The sequence below is a fragment of the Acinonyx jubatus genome, chromosome C1 (assembly GCF_027475565.1).
Source record: "Acinonyx jubatus isolate Ajub_Pintada_27869175 chromosome C1, VMU_Ajub_asm_v1.0, whole genome shotgun sequence".
Classification (NCBI taxonomy): domain Eukaryota; kingdom Metazoa; phylum Chordata; class Mammalia; order Carnivora; family Felidae; genus Acinonyx; species Acinonyx jubatus.
The window spans coordinates 47,556,817-47,572,673 of record NC_069381.1 but is presented as its reverse complement, the minus strand read 5'-3'; positions in this window follow the sequence as shown (position 1 = coordinate 47,572,673).

Below are 15,857 nucleotides of genomic sequence, written 5' to 3'. Positions count from 1 at the left end.
GCAACAGACACATTCCTTTACTGCTGGGAAAGACAAGATCTATTGGGAATTCTAGGAAAGGAATTCATGGCAATTTTTAAAACTCCAGCTTTCTGGGTCTTCTTAATTTCTCCTTACCCCAAGCAACAGCAAGAGAGTGGCATGCGGGGGGCGGTATGTGTCTCTGTGAATTTTCTTTTTCTTTCTTTCTTTCTCTTTCTTTCTTTCTTTCTTTCTTTCTTTCTTTCTTTCTTTCTTTCTTTCTTTCTTTCTTTCTTTCTTTCTTTCTTTCTTTCTTTTTTCTGTGAATTTTCTTTTGACTCTACAAGGTTAGAAGCTTCTTGTCTCCTGTGATTGAATACTCCCAAGACATTGGATCATTTCCTGAACTTCATTTATTTAATAACTAATCTTTTATTGCCTTCCGTCCTTTAAAGCCAGCCGGGCAGTCTCCTTCCCACCCCCACCCCCACAAGGTCTCACCTCTTTAATCATTTGGACAATGCTGAGACACGCTACAAACCATCTTAATGGAGGGCTGATAAGTGAAGGCCATTTTTCCTCCCGTCTGCTTCTCCATCCAGCAGTATTTCGGACGATGTTCAATAATCCCAGCAAATCACTCAAGTCACCACCCCCCCACCGTCACCTAGTTAATATCTCCAGTCAATAGGTTGCTTTTGGCTCTTTTGTCTGGGAAAGCTGGCTACACAAGGCCCCAGAACTCCAGAGGAATGAGTCTGTACCTGGAATTTGTACAAACGAAGCCCTCAACTGTAAGAGTAACATTTTCCCAAGTTAATAAGAATAGCGACCATCTCTGGGCCATAATTCTGGGCCAGGCACCGTGCCAACCACTGTATCTTATTACCATGTTTAATTCTCATAAAACCTACTAAGGAATGCTCTCATGTCCATTTTACGGATGGGGAAACTGAGAGTCTGGGACACTGTTACTCCAAGTGTGGTCTTCCAAGCAATTCCCTGGAAACTTGTTAGCAACAGAGATTCTCCAGCTCTACCACAAAACTAGTGAATAAGAATCTCTGTGGGGTGGTGTTCAGGAATCCAGGTTTCAAAAAACTCTCCTGATGATTCTGAGGCAGCCTAAATTTGAAAAGCACTGAGTGTATGGAAGGTGTCTAACTTGCCAAATTCATAGAGCTAATAAGCGGCAGAAAGAAACTCAGAAGTCAGAGTCTGGCTGACTTCTAGCCAAGTCAGAGAGGCTCTAGAATGAGATGGCCCACAAAGTTTTAAGATTTCAATATAGACATCTATCATTTCACGTAAGAGATGTGCAGAAATAGCTCAGTTCTGGGATTGGTTTGACTTAGCAGTTCGATGGCTTTGTGGATCCAGCTCAAAGACATTGCTCTCATTCTCTTGGCTTTCTCTTCGTGATCATAAGAGGGCCACAGTGATTCCAGACATTACATTTTGTTCCTCAATGCCCAGATGTCTGGAGTGGAGGAAGAAGGAAAGGCCGACTCTTCTTCCACGTCTTTTTGTCTTTTTTTTTTTTTTTTTTTTGAGAGAGAGAGGCCATGCGTGCACACATGAGAGAGGGGGAGGGGCAGAGAGAGAGGGAGAGAGCATCCCAAGCAGACTCCATGCCCGGCACAGAGCCAGACATGGGGCTGAAACTCACGAAATGTGAGATCATGACCTGAGCTGAAATCAAGAGTCAGATGCTTAATCGAATGAGCCAGCCAGGTTCCCCCTTTCATGTCTTTTGATAAGAGATACTTTTTTCCCAAGAAGTACACTCCTCAGTAGATCTCCTCTCGTGTGTTACTGTTTAGCATTTCATCATCTGCTTATTCCTAAATTGGTCACTGGGAAGAAAAATGGAATAACATGATTGTATAAAATTAATTACAATTCACCTCACTTGGGGCACCTGGGTGGCTCAGTGGGTTAAGCATCTGACTCTTGGTTTCAGCTCAGGTCATGATCTGACAAACTGTGAGGTTCTGCACTGACAGCATGGGGCTTGCTTGGGACTCTCTCCCTCCCATCTCCTTCTGTCCCACCCCTGCTTGCTCTCTCTCTCACTCAAAAAAAAAAAAAAAAAGATTCACCTCACTTGAAGCACATGTATTCCTGCATGGACACAGCAGATGGAAATGCTAGGTCAGAGCAATGGGTACAAATTATAAAATGGTGAGAAACAAGTTTGGATTCACAGGGTGGCATCAGATGATAGGAATCCAGGTAGAAAAATTAAGAGTTTATGCCATAAGAAATAGACAGCCTATAAATTTTTGAGCAGGGGAGAAGGAAATGTAAGGACAGACATGCAAAGAGTCTGCTGGTGGTGTGTAGGATGGTTGGGTGTAAGACTCAGGAGAGGGAATGAGGAGAGGCTGTGGGAGGACCAGCTGTTGTCGTAGCCTTGCTATAATTTGCCAAGCCCTAGTCTAGGTAGGTGGCAATGGTTATGAAGGATGGGTAAAGATAAAGTTATTTGGAAGGAAAATTGGCAAGAGTGAGTGACTGGCCGTGAGGAGAGGAAGAAGGGGATGAGTCAGAGGTTATAGGTCAGTTTCATGTCTGTGACCAGTGATTCTTCTGTCCCCATGGAGCCAGGATGCAAAGAAAAATACTGATTTAGGCAAATTAAAGGAAAACCGTCAGAGGTTCAATGGGTTATTTAGGGGTATATGTTTAAATTCTTAAATTCGGTGGGTGGCTCTATGATCGATGATGATGATGGTATTACTACTGCTATTACTAATAATAATGATAATAGTGCCATTTGTTGCCAGTATGATATGTCTTGCTGATTTATTTACTTACTTAAATTTATTTTTATTGCAGAAAATTTCAAACATAGACAAAAGTAGGGAGCATCACGTAATGAACTCACATGTACCTATTAACCAGCTTGACCGTGATCAAATCCTGGCCGTGGAACTTGTTTCCTCTATTTTTTTCTCTCACTCTTCCCCAACACCCCCAGCCCACATGATCGTTTTTTCAAATAACTCACGCACCATACAATTCAACTACTTAAAGTGTACCACACGATGGTTTTTTGTAAATTCATGGAGTTGTGCAACCATCGCCACGATCAGTTTTAGGGCATTTCATCACCCCCAAAAGAAACCTCACACTCTTCAGGTATCACCCCCGTCTCTGCATCCCGAACCCCCAGCCCAAAGCAACCATGAATCTGCTTTCTGTTCCTATAGATTTGCCTGTTAAATGGACATTTCATATAAATGGAATCATACAATATGTCATTTTTTGTGACTGGCTTCTTTTACTCGGCATGATGTTTTCAGGGTTCATCTGTCTTGTAGCATATATCAGTATTTCATTTCCTTTTAGTGCCCAATTATACTCTACTGTATGCATATGCTACATTGTCCATTCATCAGGTGATGGATGTTTGAGTTCCCCCTTTTAGCTATTATTAATAATGCTACTATGAGCATTTGTGTACAAGAACATTCGTGTACGACTAGACGTATGTTTTCGTTTATCTTTGGTATACACCTAGGAGAGGCACTCTGGGTCATGCTATAACTCTATAGTTAAACTTTTGAGAAACTGCCGGACTGGTTGTCATGGTAGCTGCACCATTTTACATTCCCTCTAGCAGAGTAGAAGGATGCCAATTTCTCCACATGTCCCCCCACACTTTTTCTTATTTATTTTTTGTTTTTAATTTCTTAATTCTTTCAGTTTATTAGGGCTTTTATCTTTGTCTTTTTTAAACTTAAAGAAATTTTTTTTAATCTCTTTTGAGAAAGAGAGAGAGAGAGAAAGCACGAGTGGGGGAGAGACAGAGAGTCTCTCTGAGACTCTGAGACTCCCTCTCTGAGAGTGAGGGAGAGAGAGAATCCCAAGTAGGCGTCACGCTGTCAGTGCAGAGCTGGACATGGGGCTCGATCCCGCAACCCTGGGATCATGACGTGAGCCAAAATCAAGAGTCAGATGCTGAACTGACTGAGCCATTCAGGCGCCCCTTGGCTTTTATTTTTAGTGTATTTTTAGGTTATCAAAATTGAGAGGAAGGTATAATTTCTTATATACTCTCTGTGCCACACACACATAGCATCGCTGTTATCAACATCCTGCACCGGAGCTGTGCATTTGTTACAACTGATGAACCTGTATTGACATATAATAATCCTCCAAAGTCCACAGTTTACATTAGCTTTTACTCTTGGTATTGTACATTCTCTGAATTCAGAAAATTCTAATGATATATATTCATCATTGTAGCATAATACAGCGTATTATTTACACTTCTCTGATAATCATTCTGTGCCCTTGTCTTTTTGATTTGCATCTCCCTGATGGCTAAGGATGTTGAGCATTTTCTCATGTGCTTATCAGTCATTTGTAGACCTTTTTTTTTTAAGAAAAATATCTATTCAGATCATTTGCCCATATTTAATTGGGTTATTTGTCTTTTTATTATTGGGACTTAAAAGTTCTTTATATATTCAATATATAAGTCCCTTATCAGACCTATAATTTGTAAATATTTTCTCTCACTCTGCAGGTTGTCTTTTCTCTTTCTGGATGGTGTCCTTTGAAGCACAAATGTTTTTAATTCTAGAGAAGTCCAAGCTATCCATTTTTTCTCTTGCTGTCTGTATTTGTGGATCATAGCTAAGAAACAGTTGCCTCATTCAAGATCACAAAGGTTTATACCTATGCATTCTTCAGAGTTTTATTTTATAGCTCTTACATTTAAGTGTTTGATCCATTGTGAGTTAATTTTTATAGATGGTATGATAGGGGTCCCACTTCATTCTTTTGCATGTGAATACTCAATTGTCCCAGCACCATCTGTTGAAAAGAATAATGAAATGACTGTCGAATTTTCTTGGCTCCCTTGTCAAAACTCAGTTGACCATCACCCCCAGTTATTTGGAAGCAAGTTCCAGACATCATGTCAATTTATCTGTAAATATATCAATATGTATCTGTAAATTTCAAAGCCGCAGGGTTTTATCTATCTCGCCACTGATCCTCACAATAATTCTCAAGGTACAAGTATCCACATTTAATAGAAGAAGACACTGATGCTTGGAGGGGTTCCATGACTTGCCCAAGATTATGCAGCTACTTACATGATAGAGTTAGATCCAAGGCTGTGTTCTTCCTCTCTTACCATCATCCAGTGTGGCCAAAGCACAATGAAATGTAGTAATAGTGAGGGCAGTATGACCCAGGCAATCTTGCCTTTAATTTCATGAAGGTATCATTTAACTTGTGTACTTTCTTCATTGGTACCATCACCATCTCTACTTGTCCCTTACCCACCATTCTACCCACCAGGAAAGATAGAAAGACAACTCTCTAAAAACCAGAGATTACCTCCTTGGAATCCAGGAAATGTGAGCTGGAAAAATTAAGAGCCCAAGGTGAGAGATCTGTGAATTTGCATCAATTTGAGAGGTAACACTGTTTACTCTGAAGCAACCAGCAGATTGAACAATCTTAGCTTTCCAGTGGAAATGGAAATTTGGTTTACTAGAAGGAAGACTTGAATTACCAAATCTTTGCATTGAGAGACATTTCAATAGTAGTTTGACCTCTTATTTCACACATGTAAAAATTCTAGTGACTTCCCCGAGGTCACAGGGCTAGTTAGTGGCAGAAAGGGGACTGATAGGCAGATCCTCTCATCCTGTATTTTCTATTCCTAGAGCCTCCTGGGCATCAAGTGCCAGATAACTTGCCTCACCAAACAGAGGTGTATAATAATCTCACGAGACTCTGTAAGAATTACAAGAATGGGGAAAAGGGAAGAAAAATCACTGCAGACTGGGATTTTTCTGAACATGCCCATGGGGAGCAGAAAACTTCAAAGATCTAGAAGACAACAAGCAGTCCAACTTCTGAGTGAGAGGGAAGATACATGATCCAGGAATTGGAGAGCATCTTGCACTTTCTGCCATTTTTTTTAGTAAGGCAAAGAAAGACGGAGTTGAACTCAGACTCACCTAGGGCTCCACAGAAATATGGTAGAGAGAAGGTTGTTCTAAAATACCTGGGGTGAGGAAAGATGTGCAGCCATGCTAGGATTGGTTAGGTCTACCTCAGAGGGCAAGGTAGGGGAGAGGACAAGTTAGACAACATAGGGGAGAGGACATCAGCCAATGACATGGCCTTCAAGACTGGTGTCATCTTACTTCCCATGCAGCCCCCACACCACTTCTAGCAGAGAGCAATCTTAGAAAGGGTTCTGATAGCAGCTGAGTATGGATGTTGTAACAAAGCTCTAGGGCCAGCTAGACCAAGTTGCCAGTTCTCATTCCTTTACCAAATAGCCACGTGATCTTAGGCAAGTCATTTCATGTTCCCAAGCTTCTGTTTCTTCTTCTGTCCAAAGAAGGTCATTGTGAGGATTTAACTGAGGGAATGATATCAAGCACAAGGCACCATTCCTGGGACACAGTGAAGGGTTCTCTTGTGAACATGTGCACCCCTCCTTGGTCTTTCTCAGCTTTGTATGAATTTTGGTCTCTGTGCCACCCCTCCAGGTACTCTTTGGATCTCAGGACCTAGATTTTTCAGTATGGCATTGAGTATTTCATTCTCTTGTTGAGAGAATTTTAGAACTGAAGGGGCAGAGGCCCTTCTTAGGAACCCAAGGCCAGAGGGTTCATGGCACAGTGGATGTCTGGATGCCATTCAGTGCTCCCTCCTCAGCACCACTGTGGTGTGCCTGGGATGCTGGTTGCCATGACCACCTAATTATTTCCTCTAGGTCTGACCACCATGATGAACTGAAACCCTTGCCAAAATCCCATATAAACAAGCAGCAGATGTCCAATTTGAAAAACATCATTCCTGAACAATAATGTTTGGTTTCCTGTCCATCACATGGACTCATCCACAGAAATGGAGTTAGGGAGAGGCAGCTGTGGGGGAGGCAGGAACAAGAACTGGGATGCAGAAGGGGGCCAGACTTAGGGTCTGCATCTTGCCCTGGACCAACCATGCAGGAGGCACTCCTTCCTGACATGGCATACTAATTCATTTATGGAGTCACTAACAATGTTCCATTGGTCTCACAATAACCTCTTAACAGTCACACAGCAGCAACGGAGGGCAACGCTAATGGCTTTTAGACTCAAACAGGTGTGGGTACCAATATCACTCTTGCCTCTGAGTAACTAACTTTGATCAAATTCACTCCCCTGAAGCTCAGATCCTTCACAGAAAATGAAGATAATGATACTTGTCTCATAAAGTCACTGTGGGATTAAAGCAAAATGCATAGAGATGTAGCACAGGGCTTGGACCTAGTAAGTCCTTGATTAATGTTAGTTATAGACTTGTTTTTAAATCATTGCACCGTCTAATATGCCCACCCTGACACAATATATGATGATGAATGATTGCTTTTGAGAAATACAGACACTTATGCAAAGAAAAAGTGTCTTACAATTCATTTCATACAGTACTCTTATTTTATAGAGGAGGGAATTGAGACCCAGAGAGGTTAAGGCATTTGCCTAAGATCACACAGCTAGTTATTAACAGCAGGGCCAGGATAGAATGCCAGGGTTCTAACATCCAACCCAATGCCTTTTCCAGCATCCTATAATGCCTAAGAAAGGGAAGGAGGGAAGAGAATCAGCATTTATTGAGTGTCCACCATTCGCAGTTAGTGAATTGTTTCATTTATAGGACTAATAGAATGTAAAGTATTATTATTTTTACTTAATAAGTGAGCAAACTAGAATATAAGCTTTAAAGGGCAGGACCTATGTCTCTCTTATTCATTCCCATATCCCCAGCAGGCAGAACAGTGCATGGCATGTAGTAGGTGCCCAGTAAATATTTGCCAGTGAACAAGGGGAAATAATTTGCCCAAGTCAGATAGCTGGTAAATGGCAGAACCAGGATTTGAAGTAAAATCCGTCTGATATCAATGCCCGTGATTTTTCTGAGCTGGCCCTTGTGCTTTCTCCACTATGGGAACTAGGAGGCAGGAAGGAAGAAAGGAATAAAGACTCATTCTTTGAGAAACTTGTACGTTCCAAGGTATTAAACTGGATGCGCTTTCATATATAATCTCATTTGCTTTTACAACCACCAAGGATAACTGTTTTCCTTTTTGTTGCAAATCAAGATGCAGAAAGCTTCAGTGACTCTTCCAAAGGAAAACCGTGAGTCTGAAAAACAAGGGCTCAAATTCTAGTCCCAGACTTTCACCTGCATCCTAGGCTCCTCTTATAGAAAGGGCTCTGAAGGAGTCTGGGGGTGGGTCAGGAACATATCAGGCCTGTGATACAATGCGAGGGGTGGGGGGCAGGGGGGCAAATATGTCTCTTGGGGTTTGCCACTGAGTGGTCAGGATGCCCAGAGCTATGGTGGCCTTTTACGATCACAAGCGCAAAGAGAAAACCAGGAGGCTGAGGGTGGCAGAGTGCTTAGTAACACTTGCAGCAGACCCAGGAGCTGCCTGCCTCCCCTCTCCTAGCTAAGTTCAATAGCAAAATGCCTTGGTTTCTTAAGCTTTTATTAGTTTTATTCTGTGATCTGCAGCGAAAATCATTTGTGTCTGATATGATATGCTGCACTTTTCAGGATCGAGGGGGTAATAAAAACCATGGCACTTGTGTATCTTCTCACGGACGGGCAAATAAATCTCTGCGCTTCTAGAATTCTCAGTGTTCATATTTTTATCGGTGGGAGATACCAGTTGGTCAGAAAAGGGTCAGAAAAGAACTTGAGCTAGCTTATATGAATGAGGGCCAAGTTTTACAGGAATAAGGAGTATTTCAAAGAACCCAAGTACAGGGATTCTGCTGATCGTGGCAGTGGTCTGAGACCGGGACCTTTAAATCACTTGTCTCTCTGTTTCATAATATCTGCTCTCTCCACAACCCCTCCCTTCCCATCTCCTTCCCCACCTCCTCCCCTTTCTTTCTGTCTCCCCTCTGCCTCTACTTTCTCCCACCCCCACCACACACACTGTTTGAAAAACAGCCTCCATCGGCATCTATGTTTACATGTAACCAGTTCAACCACCAGAAGAGAGACTGTATCTCAGGGCCGGATTTGCCAGACAGTGGGTGTGACAGGCCACATGCAGATCTGTGGCCAGTGCTGCAACATTCAACCCTTCCTAGGAGGAAGGATGGCTGTGTAAGAACTGGGCTTCCTGGGGACAGTCCCTGGACACCACGATGGGGCAGGGAGGTTCTGACAAGTAAACAGATTGGGGAGACAGCCCCAAGCTGTGTGTTACAAACTGCCCTCTCTTCTCTCTTCCTGAGATGTTAATTAAGGGCCGATTTCAGCTCGTATCAAGGCCAGACGGCAAGCCTGTAACATTCAGCAAGCTCTGCTCTGTGCATTGGGCCTAAAGCCGTGGACAAAGCCAGCCAAGTCACTGCACTCAGAAGCCTTACACTCTTCCCCTTCAACTGTGTGTCATTTCCCACATCCTTTAAGAAGCCTCCCTTTGCCTCAGCTTATCTGAGATGAATCTTTGTCACTTCTAACCAAAAGAGTGCTGACTGGTGCAGGAATAGGTACTCAGAGTGGAATGTTACAACTGAGTCAGGATACAGGGAGTAGTAAGGAATCTGCCAAATGGGGCTGGGATCTGAGCAATCCTTGCTAAGTGGTAGAAAATCCGTTGGTTAAAAGATTACCAGTTATCTGCTAGAACTCAGACCATTGCCCACAAACTGGGAACTGTAGGTGAGCTGGTGGAGAAATGTCAAATCATTGTTACATGTGGCTCCTTCTTCTAGTAAGTTAGTGACTTGGGCCCATCTGATAGCAGAGAGAGAAGAACCGGGTAGGTTTACGACTCTGAAGAATTAATTTCTTTCTACCTGTGGTTGGCAATTTGAAACTGTTGAATCAGATAATCAAGCGCCTTAAGAATACAGCCTTAAATTGGTGCACCAGCCAGCCTACTGGGAACTGGGAGGATTTAGAAGAATCCAGGAGGCCTGATGCCCCAGATGCTTCTGAGCTGCTCTGCTGTGCAGTTCTGTCTGGGAAAGTGGGAAATGCACATTTGGGTGGGTCGTGGAGTGGAGAGAGGAGTCACAATGGTAGGAAAAAGTGAACCTTGCCTCACAGCTCCAGCTTATTATTCTTCAAACTCTAAGGCAGAGGCCAATAGACATAGATTGGAGATATGTGCATAGTCCCCAAGTTTGGTGTTAAGAAACTGATGCTACCGAAGTGCGGTCCAAATTCAAAATGAAATTTTGGCAAGATTTCTAGCGTTGAGTATCAGCAAACTGAGTCTCTCCTGCATCCTCCCTGCTGTAACCCTGTGCAGTTAATAGGCTGGGCTAAGGAAAGGAAGGACCTAAAGTTGTACTGGAGGGAGGCGCCTGGGTGGTTTAGTCAGTTGAACACCCCACTCTTGATTTCGGCTCAGGTCATGATCTCACAGCTCGTGAGTTCAAGCCCCATGTCAGTAGGGTTCTGCTTGGGATTCTCTCTCTCTACCCTTCCCCTGCTGGCACATACTCTCTCTCTCTCTCGAGACAAATAAATAAACTTTAAAAATACATAAAACGTTGTACTGTAAGAAATGCTCAAGCCTAGTATACAGGCCTGTGTTCAACCCTGAAAGCAACCTTGAGTCCATGTTCATGACTCAAACAAAAATGAACTATCAGGGTGGTACAGTCCCCTATAATGGAACCCCTCAACTCCCCTCTCAAGTTTGGCCCTTATTAACACTGGCCTACTTGGTGGAACCCAGGGCAGCTAGCAGGGTGGGTAAGGAACAAACAGATACCCCTGAGAGAGCACGGCCCGACAGAATCCAGATGATGCTCTAGCTCCGTGACTCAGTGTCCTGTCTCCTCCCGAACCCTCACTAAGGGAGTCTTGTTATCCTTTATTTCCCTGACCCTTGAGTAATGATTTTATCTGGCAATTAAGTCCATTATTTAGCTTTTAGCTGGCAAACTCTCAAGGAGCCACAGGGAACTATGCTCAAGAGGAGGAATCGCCATTCACCAGAAGAGCTGAGCTTGGAAATCACTGGCCCTGAATTCATCAGCTGGATGGGGCTTTAAGTTTTCTATTGGAGAAAAGGTGGGAAAAGGGTCTTTTTTGGAAACACTTTGGAAAAGGGTTGACTTTCGATGAAACGAGATGGTTTCTGCAACAATAATAGCTGATGCCTATTAAATCCTCAGTAAATGCCAGGCACTGGTCTGGGACTTTATGTGCATGGCTCATTTGAGTGTCTCAGCTATCCTACGAAGTAGGTACTATTATTATCTGCATTTTAGAGGGACAGTTAAACAACAGTTGTCTAAAGTTGAGCTGAGATTTGAACCTGTGGCTTGAGGTCTTGACCATGACATTGCATTTATTTTTAGGTCACTTATCTCGCAGGATTTTGCTTTTTTCCTCCTCCTCCTCCTCCATCTTCCCAGCAGCCTATTGCTACCAATTTTTTTGAGGTGCAACTGGCATACAATAACTAGTACAAACTGATGGGTTTTGATATATGTTTATACTCATGAAAACATCACTCCAGTTCAAATAAGAAACATATTCATCATTCCCTCCTCCAGTTTTTCTCATATCTCTTTGTAATCTGTTTCTTCCCCCTCTCTTCCTCATCCCCACTGATATGCTTTCTGTCATCATGGAACAGTGTGCACTTTCTAGAATTGTATGCCATAGGAATTCTACAGTATGTACTCTTTTTCTGTCTGCCTTCTTTCATTCAGCATAATTATTTTGAGATTCATGATTTAGAGTATATCCATCGTTTGTTCTTTTTAGTTTCTAACTATTATTTCCTCGTATGGATGCTGCTATCTGTAACAGTACACAAAGCAGCACAAGTATAGCTACCATGAGTACTCATGTACAAATCTTTATGTGGACACACACTTTCATTTAAGTAAATTTCTTGGATTGTGGTTTATATACACAATGGAGTACTACATGGCAATGAGAAAGAACGAAATATGGCCCTTTGTAGCAACGTGGATGGAACTGGAGAGTGTGATGCTAAGTGAAATAAGCCATACAGAGAAAGACAGATACCATATGTTTTCACTCTTATGTGGATCCTGAGAAACTTAACAGAAACCCATGGGGGAGGGGAAGGAAAAAAAAAAAGAGGTTAGAGTGGGAGAGAGCCAAAGCATAAGAGACCCTTAAAAACTGAGAACAAACTGAGGGTTGATGGGGGGTGGGAGGGAGGGGAGGGTGGGTGATGGGTATTGAGGAGGGCACCTTTTGGGATGAGTACTGGGTGTTGTATGGAAACCAATTTGACAATAAATTTCATATACTGAAAAAATAAATAAATAAATAAATAAATTTCTTGGTGTGCAAAGCCTGGGTGATACATAGGTGTGCATTTAACTTTTTAAGACACTGTCTAGCACTTTTCCAAAGTGTCTGTACCATTCTACATTCTCCCCAGCAATATTTGGGAGTTCCGGTTGCTCTATATGCTCACCAACACTTGATATCATCAATCTTTTTACCTGTAGCCATGCTAGTTGTCATGCAGAAGTTTCTCATGGTACGTTTCACAGGTGTGTTTTTTTTAGATAATTTTTTTTAACGTTTATTTATTTTTGAGAGACAGAGAGAGACACAGTACAAGCAGGGGAGGGGCACAGCGAGAGGGAGACACAGGATCCAATGCAAGCTCCAGGCTTTGAGCTGTCAGTACACAGCCTGACTCGGGCATTGAGCCATGAACCATGAGATCATGACCAGAGCCGAAGTCAGACGCCCAACCGACTGAGCCAACCAGGCACCCCAAACTGGTGTCAACCAATAACTAATGATGTACTTATTTGCCATCTCTATCTCCTCTCTGTTAAAATGCCTGTATTGACAAATATTTTGTCCCTTTTATTGTTATTGAATCCTTTGTGTTTAGTGTGTGTGTGTGTGTGTGTGTGTGTGTGTGTGTGTGTGTGTGTGTGTTGTCCTACTTCTTCCCTCTAGAGTCAGCTTCCTTTTTCTCTGAGAAGACATTCTACAAATCAGAACACAGATCAGGGAGATCAACATAATTTAGTAGGTAGGACACAAGTTTGGAAATAATCAGGTATACGTGAACTTGAACTTGAGTTTTAGCTCTGCTACTTGGTAGGTTAGGTCGCCTTGGGCAATTCAATTAACACCTTGCACTTTAGTTCATTTGTCTGTAAAATGAGCCTAGTGAGCCCATCTCCTGGTGTTTCTACAAAGAATAAATAAAACTCTTCTTAAGTGAATGGCATGAAACAATGGGAATAACCCTTGTTAAGGCCGTGCCCTAAAAGGGAGACCACTTAGGAGAATTTTGATTGTAAGAATTATTGGAATAGGTTCAATGCCAGATATTCCTGTAGAATAATATCTGAAGGGGCATCTTGCTTATTATTTCCTTCTTTCTCTCTTCTTCCCTTCTGTAAACATAACATACACAGTTTGCAAAAGAGGTATATCATACACACACATCCGACGCACCTCAATAATATCACACCCCAATACCTGCTGTGGTCGTAGTCCCTCACCAGGGAGTGCGGAACCCCCTGATCTCGAGATTCCTCTTCTTGGCCATCCTGTTTTCACACTGCCCTCATGCCTTTCTGAGTCCCTCCTTGTCTACATCCTGCACAGGTAGACAAAACATGGTCCCTTCCGGGTGGGTTGTTTTATTAAAGTGATGGTAGAGAAATCCCAGTTTCCCTGTGCAGGGGCTCCTACATACAGACAGTCATCAATATCTAATAAGGAGGTGTGTTTTCTTCCATTGTGCACAATGCACAGTAGGAGCTTTGTGGATATCTACTCCATACTCTGAGTGTCTCCATGAGAGTCAAACTCCTTGTGCTGTGCTTTTGGTGGGGGGAAGGGCAGGGCAGGAGAGAGGCCAATAGCTATTGCCCCTGGCTGTCTGACAAGAAAAGAGCATCTTCCAGCCGGGCTCACCCTGCACAAAGGCTCCCCTGCAGTGCAGGAATTATTCACTCTAGGACATGCTTCCTGTGTACTAACATCAAATATTCCTGCTGGCTGGAGAAGCCCAGAGTAGGACAGGTTTAACTGTTTCACGCCCAGTGTGCATGAGCTACAGAATCCTCGGGCACGATGCTGTGTACATGATGAATGCCCGGTCATGGCAGTTTCCTTCCTAATTGTGATTGCTGCTCTCAAACAGCTATCAGGGACATCTGTCTATGTTCCCCTGTGGTTGATGTCTACGTAAATGAGGCTCATCACTATCACCCTCCCAGGGGCCATATCAGTTCCTGTGAGGCTTATTCTCATAGTCCTATCTGTCCTGGATGAACATAACACTTTGCTTCAAGGAAGGAGCACATGAATATCACAGACTCCTCAGAAGGATAGACAGCCTTCCCAGTGTTGTAGGGCCGAGACCTTTCCCAAAGAACTTCTGATATGCTCTGCCCTGAGGAAATGTGACATATCTTGATGAAAGGCTGGTGACATATCTGAGATCGCCATCTCCCTCACTTAAGTGGAAACCTTCTGGTCCTTTGGGTGGAGGAATTCATAGCAGTAAACCTGCAGCAGATTACAAAGGGCACGCGGAAGGAGACACTGCATGAAACCCAGAGTCCTCTGGAAAGCCACTGGAAGATTGGCTTAGACTCAAATGCTAATAGCCCCTCTGATGAGCATGGACAACATGATTACACAGGGAAGGCAAGGCCAAGTTCTGCACTCTCTCCCCAGCTGGCAAGAGCAGTCTTCCTGGAACGGCTCCCTCCTACCTCCCTGTCCTCTCCTCAATCAAAAAACTTCCGGGAATCTGATTTCCTGCCTTAAGCCTCTTCAAATACAATGAATGGATTGAGAACCTGCCCTTCTCATAAACCTCCGGGCCTTACCTTCAGGCACAGTGATTAGAAAACAAAACAAAACACTAAATTAATTACTTTGCAGAGCAGGGTGTTAACAATAGAAAGAATACCAGGCAGGGTTTAAGGCAAGTCAGGAAACAGGATCTGAAGGGGTCTTGTGGAGAGCTGACTACATGCCAGGCCCTCCCTGTGCTGGGTGGCTGATCCTTTGAGATAGGATTTAATCTCCATTTATGAGTGAAGGGACAGAGGCTCATGGAGTGTCAAGAATTTGTCTCAGGTCACACAGAAATTAGCAACAGACCTAGGTTTGATCATGAGTCGGTCTGATTTCCAAAGCCCATGGGTTTCCCACTGTATGCTCTTTAGATTTTTGCATTGACTATGTTCCTCTTTCCACCCATCTGGGCCTCACAGGGCCAACACCTCTGGTCTCCAGCCATGCTGTGCCTCACACCCTGAGGTGATGCCAACCAGCACTTGTTTTCTCCACTCTTCACATTTCTCTGAAGCATAGTCATAAGCCAGCTGGCTGAAACTCTTCCCCTTCATTCTCTCCTGGCCTCCCCATTGGTCTCCGGAGGGGCCAAGGGCCATGGTGGAGAAAAGTACCAGTCCACAGTGAGGAGCAGAGTCTGAGTCTCCTGTTTCAAAGCTGGCACCGCTCTTCAATCCCCACTTTTTGTTATTTTGGTGGTAGTGTTGTTCTTGTCGGTTGGCTGGTCTGAGAGCACTTTTGCCCTCAAAGCTCACTTGGTGAACACAGATCAATGACCTGTCCTCAGCTGTTGGAGAAGTAAATAAAGTATGCCAAAGATGGCCGATGGGGCTAAAACAGACTCTGGTCTCTAGCTTAGAGACCCCTCCTCCATGTTCTTCTTCCTTTGTTTGCTGTGGGCGGGGAAACCCCCCCGCAGATATGGAGGCTGTTGGCTATAAATTACCCTCCCCACTTGCATTCTGGGTTCAGACCTTTGGAGAAACAGTTTCCTCTGAGCCCACCGGTGTTAAATAAACCTCCAATCTACCAAGATCTCCGAGTGCCGCTTGGTTTTTGCACCAGCGTTC